Below are 6,000 nucleotides of genomic sequence, written 5' to 3'. Positions count from 1 at the left end.
TGAGTTGCAAATTTGAAATTGCCTCCCAAAGCATTTCCATATTGAATTCCTTCGGCCTTTGCATCGGCACAACACTGCTCCCCAAGCCCTCTGTAGGAAATAATGTACCTGTAGCCACAGCAGCTTCCTTTTCTGTCAGGAAAAGAGCTCTAGTAGCCTGCTGCATCTCACTCTCCGAACGCTGCAACATTGTAGACTCAGCCCCCCATGCAGAGCCGTTATCCACACTCTGTTGGGTCAGGAAAGGAGCATCCCGATCCAGTTCCTCCTCCATCTACCGTCCCGCTGCCATCGGGAATGAATCGGAGGACGCTCCTCTGGGGCAAGGTGGCGCCCGAGAGAGATCACATGCTTCAGCCTGCGTATCTCTCATTGCCGAGGATCCTCCCAGTTGCTGAGTTCGGACTCCTCACGCCAAAACGCGTCCATTGGCCCTGCCGTTACAGCGGATTCATCCGGGAAAACCCGGATCTTTGATTTTCTTTTGACCATAAATCCTGGTCAAGGAAAATTATCTGTAGGCTCCGATGGCGTCTCCGTTTTATTCACCAAGAAGTGATACTTCTACTTATGGTTATAACTCGCCTGAGCGTACTCAAGGATCAATGCAGAAAGCAGTTACTGGACACACTATGAGCACTGGAGTTTATTTGCATAGTTCACATGGGTGCAACATTGCATTAAAATAAGTGGTGATGAAGCCATTAACCATTCCTCCACAATGCACAGAACAAAACACTGACTTGCACACTGAAATGCACATGACAAATTTTTTGCCAGGTTCAGAACAGCGTAGAAAAGTTGACTGAAAATATCATCAGTTTGGGGGATTTAACTGTCAGTTTTGTCTTTTTCAACAACCAGAAACCAATGCATCCAACTTTACAAGATAGTAGGCAACAGCTCAAAAGTACGTGTCCAAACAAAAATGAAAGTGTCAGCATACATCTGCGCCTATTGTTTTGCCTATAAATATCAGCCTGAAAAAAAAAAAAATTATATTCAAGAAAAGTTTGTGGAGCAAATATTTATATACAGAATGGTGCAGATGTGTGCTGAAACTTTTTTGTTTGAACAAGTGCTCAGTGAAGCTGGCTTTACCACAGAACCTTTGTGAACAAGTCCGCTAGGATGCCCTTGATTAGTGCACAACTTCTGCATGCTTGAAATTAGCATACTACAAGGCACAGTTTAAATTTTTGCAGTAGAAGCCGCACACTCAGCCATCTGCGAGCAGCTCTCTCTCATGGTGTTCTGCACTGGCCCCTCTGATATGAACTGTTGTTGTGAAATCACCGGGATAGGGAAAATATTTAGAGTACCTGCTTACTAGTCAATGTATTGTAAATTGCTTTGACATCCATGGAAAAAAGAGCGGTATATCAAATAAAGATAACCATAACCATGACCATGTAAGTATATTCACATATAACCAAACAAAGTACAAAATAACTTCATACTACTACAGAGAGAACATTGCTTACCAGGGACAGGAAAGCAAAGTCGCATATCCAAGCATTACCGGCTGTAAATACAAAACCTTCCTGGACAGAACTTTTAAGTACCAAGCAAACAAACAACAACACTGGCTGGACAACTTCATAAATGGAGCTGAACTGACCTACGTCGCCTTTAGAAAACCCATAAAAACTGCCTTATTCGACAAATATGTCAACTAAACTTCAACTACACCTCTCTCTTTTTCCTTTTCTTTTACCTAATATGTCCCCCCCTGAAAAAATTCTAAACAGTATATTATAATTGCTGCATTTCTAAGATTCTGTATACTGTAATTTCTCTATCTGCATATTGTAAATCGCTGATTGTCCAGCTCTCTTCAGTTGTAAACCGCCTAGAAGTCGCAAGATTATGGCGGTATAGAAGAATAAAGTTACTATTATTATTACTTGCGACATATATTCTTTTTGAACTGCAGAAATTTTTGGCTATGATACACTGGAGAAGAAAAAAGAGAAAGGTTCCCCTAATATACTCTTTAGAAGCTAGAGCAGGCTTGAATTACTGCTGGAGTATATAAAAGAAAACCCCACAGTGCAGCTACGAAGTGGAGCATGAAAACACAAAACTAACAACTCAAGACTTTCTAACAACTCTGCCTGAGGGTGTTCTCCCAAGCTGAGGATTGTAAACAAATAAGACAAACTTAGATTGTGATCCCATTTGGGTTTGGGAATAATTTATGTATCTTAATAGGGGTCCTTTTACTAAAGTTGTGGCAAAAGTGGCTTTAATGCACACAAATACGGGAGTCTTTCCTGCACTCTATGAGACGCATTTGATCATCAAAAGAATGCCACCCATTCTGTTCTGGCATTCAAACCACGGGGAGACAAAGAATCCAATTCAAAGATCCAACGTTGTTCTTTCAGGCGCAAAAGGCGCTGCCAAACCCCCATCGCAGAGAGCGGGGATAGTTCAAGAACTACACAGCGCAGGTCAAAAAAATCATGAGTCTTCTCTAAACAATGGGCCACCAAGGGCTCTTCCATCCTCCTTGTGGCAACACAGGATTTATGTTCCAACAGGTAGGTCTTCAATTTTCGACACGTCTACCCCACATAAAGGGGAGAATGTGGCGCAGTGGTTAAAGCTACAGCCTCAGCACCCTGGGGTTGTGGGTCCAAATCCACGCTGCTCCTTGTGATCCTTAATCCCCCCATTGCCCCAGGTACATTAGATAGATTGTGAGCCTGCCAGGACAGGCAGAGAAAAATGCTGCTTTTTTTTAAATAGCTTTTATTAATTTTTGTTATTAAAAGATAACAAAATACAGGAAAATTAAACAGTGTGATACATAAAACAAAATCTAATCAGGCAAAATAATAATATTAATTCAAGTCCACATTAATGGAGCCAAATACTACTTCATTTTAATTATATAAAGAAAATGAAATGAAACTGAGGGCTCCTTTTACAAAGGCACGTTGGCACTTTAACGTGCATAATAGCGCACACTAAACCTCTGGCCACACTAGCCGCTACCACCTCCTCTTGAGCAGGCGGTAGTTTTTCAGCTAGCGAGGGGGTTATCACGTGATTAAAAGTCGTGCGCGCTAAAGCCGCTAACGCGGCTTCGTAAAAGGAGCCCTGAGTATTCCTGACAGGCAAATAAGGCCTCTATTAAATATATCACTTTTTGTCTTCAACCAAATTAGTATCTGAAACTTTCTGCACAGGTTTATCTGTCAAGAAATTTTTCAACTGTAATGGATCTACAAAAACTAATTTATCATTCCCATATGTAACTAGGCATTTGCACTGCCATTTTAGGAAGAATGCAGCTCCCACAGCCAAGACTTGAGGTTTAAGCTGTAGAAACTGCCGTCTCCTAAATTGTGTCTGTCTGGGCACATCCGGGAAAATATTCAATTGTCCACAAAACAGTGCTTTCTTATTCAAGGGACACATTGTGCAGCGAGGCGCAAAATCTGTATATCCGCAGATTCAGAAAGGGGTGCAAAAAGAGTCGAACAAAAGACCCGGCGTGGATAACTAAAATAGTGAAGGAAGCGATAGGAAATAAGAAAAATTCATTCAAGAAATGGAAAAAGGACAAAACTGAGGAGAACTGGAAAGAGCACAGGAAGAATCAAAAGGAATGTCACCGTGTGGTTCGAAAAGCAAAAAGAGAATATGAAGAGAGGCTAGCCAGGGAAGCACAAAATTTCAAACCGTTCTTTAGATATGTTAAAGGGAAGCAGCCGGCTAGGGAGGAGGTGGGACCGCTGGACGACGGAGACAGGAAGGTGAAGGAGGAGAAAGAAGTAGCAGAAAGACTTAACGTGTTCTTTTCGTCCGTATTTACAAATGAAGACACATCCAACATACCGGAACCCGATCAATTCTTCAATGGAGATCAAGCAGAAAAATTAACATCCATGGAAGTGAGCCTTGAAGATTTACGCAGGCAGATTGAAAAATTAAAAACTGACAAATCCCCGGGTCCGGATGGAAGGGTTCTGAAGGAACTAAAGGAGGAAATAGTGGAACTATTGCAGCAAATTTACAATCTATCCCTGAAAACGGGCGTGATCCCAGAGGAGTGGAAGATAGCCAACGTTACACCCATCTTTAAAAAGGGATCAAGAGGTGACCCGGGAAACTACAGACCGGTGAGTCTGACCTCTGTTCCGGGGAAAATGGCGGAAGCACTGATAAAAGAAAACATCGATGAACATTTTGAAAGAAACGAACTTCTGATAACCAGCCAACATGGTTTCTGCAAGGGGAGATCGTGCCTAATGAACTTATTGCACTTCTTAGAAGGAATTAACAAACGGATGGACAAAGGAGACCCGATAGACATCATATATCTAGATTTCCAAAAAGCCTTTGACAAGGTGCCCCATGAACGCCTACTCCGGAAACTGAAGAACCATGGGGTGGAAGGAGACGTACATAGATGGATCAGAAACTGGATGGCGGGTAGGACACAGAGGGTAGGAGTGAAGGGCCACTACTCGGACTGGAGGAGGGTAATGAGTGGGGTCCCGCAGGGCTCGGTGCTCGGACCGCTGCTATTTAATATATTCATAAATGATCTAGAATCAGGGACGAAGTGTGAGATAATAAAATTTGCGGACTAAAGAGGACTGCGAAGAATTGCAAAGGGACTTGAACAAACTAGGAGAATGGGCGACGAGATGGCAGATGAAATTCAATGTTGAGAAATGTAAAGTATTACATGTGGGAAGCAGAAATCCGAGGTACAACTATACGATGGGAGGGATGTTAGTGAAAGAGAGTACCCAAGAAAGGGACTTGGGGGTAATGGTGGACATGACAATGAAGCCAACGGCACAGTGCGCAGCGGCCGCTAAGAGAGCGAATAGAATGCTAGGTATAATCAAGAAGGGTATTACTACCAGAACGAAAGAAGTTATCCTGCTGTTGTATCGGGCGATGGTACGCCCGCATCTGGAGTACTGCGTCCAATATTGGTCGCTGTACCTTAAGAAAGACATGGCGTTACTAGAGAGGGTTCAGAGGAGGGCAACACATCTGATAAAAGGGATGGAAAATCTTTCATACGCTGAGAGATTGGAGAAACTGGGACTCTTTTCCCTGGAGAAGAGGAGACTTAGAGGGGATATGATAGAGACTTACAAGATCTTGAAGGGCTTAGAGAGAGTAGACAGGGACAGATTCTTTAAACTTTTGAAAAATAAAAGAACAAGAGGGCATTTGGAGAAGTTGAAAGGGGACAGATTCAAAACAAATGCTAGGAAGTTCTTCTTTACTCAACGTGTGGTAGACACCTGGAATGCGCTTCCAGAGGACGTAATAGGGCAGAGTACGGTATTGGGGTTCAAGAAAGGATTGGACATTTTCCTACTAGAAAAGGGGATAGAAGGGTATAGATAGAAAAGTACTGTGCAGGTCCTGGACCTGTTGGGCCGCTGCTTGAGCGGACTACTGGGCGCGATGGACCTCGGGTCTGACGCAGCGGAGGCAATGCTTATGTTCTTATGTACCACAACTACTGTGACCACTGGAATGGTCCTGTCCAGCAGGGGTAGTGTCCATTCTCAGCATGTTAGGGGACAATATATCACCCAAATTTTGAGCCCGCCCCTAGGCAAACATGATCCGCATATTAGAAAGGGTAATGATCTTAACAAGGGTTCAAAAGATCTAACCACCCATTGCACTTGTCTTGAGAGGCGAGTGTACATAGTAACAAATGATAGAACATCCGATTGCTTGATCCTTTGTTCGATATTCTAACAAGGACTCTCTCGGATTATAAAATGCACACTTGGCAGCTTTAGAGACCAGGGAACTAGGATAACCCCATTCAAGAAACTTTTTCTGCAATCCAGCAGCTTGCACCACATACTCCTACAGATTCTATGAAACCGTAGAAATTGAGCATACGGGACACTCGATCTCATGGGAAATGGATGCATAATCCTGTAATCTAACAAGTTCCAATCAGTCTCTTTAACATACACAGTAGTCAAAAACCTGTGTTCTTCC

This window comes from Geotrypetes seraphini, chromosome 6 (assembly GCF_902459505.1).
Source record: "Geotrypetes seraphini chromosome 6, aGeoSer1.1, whole genome shotgun sequence".
NCBI classification, from domain to species: domain Eukaryota; kingdom Metazoa; phylum Chordata; class Amphibia; order Gymnophiona; family Dermophiidae; genus Geotrypetes; species Geotrypetes seraphini.
This window is presented reverse-complemented; position numbering follows the sequence as displayed.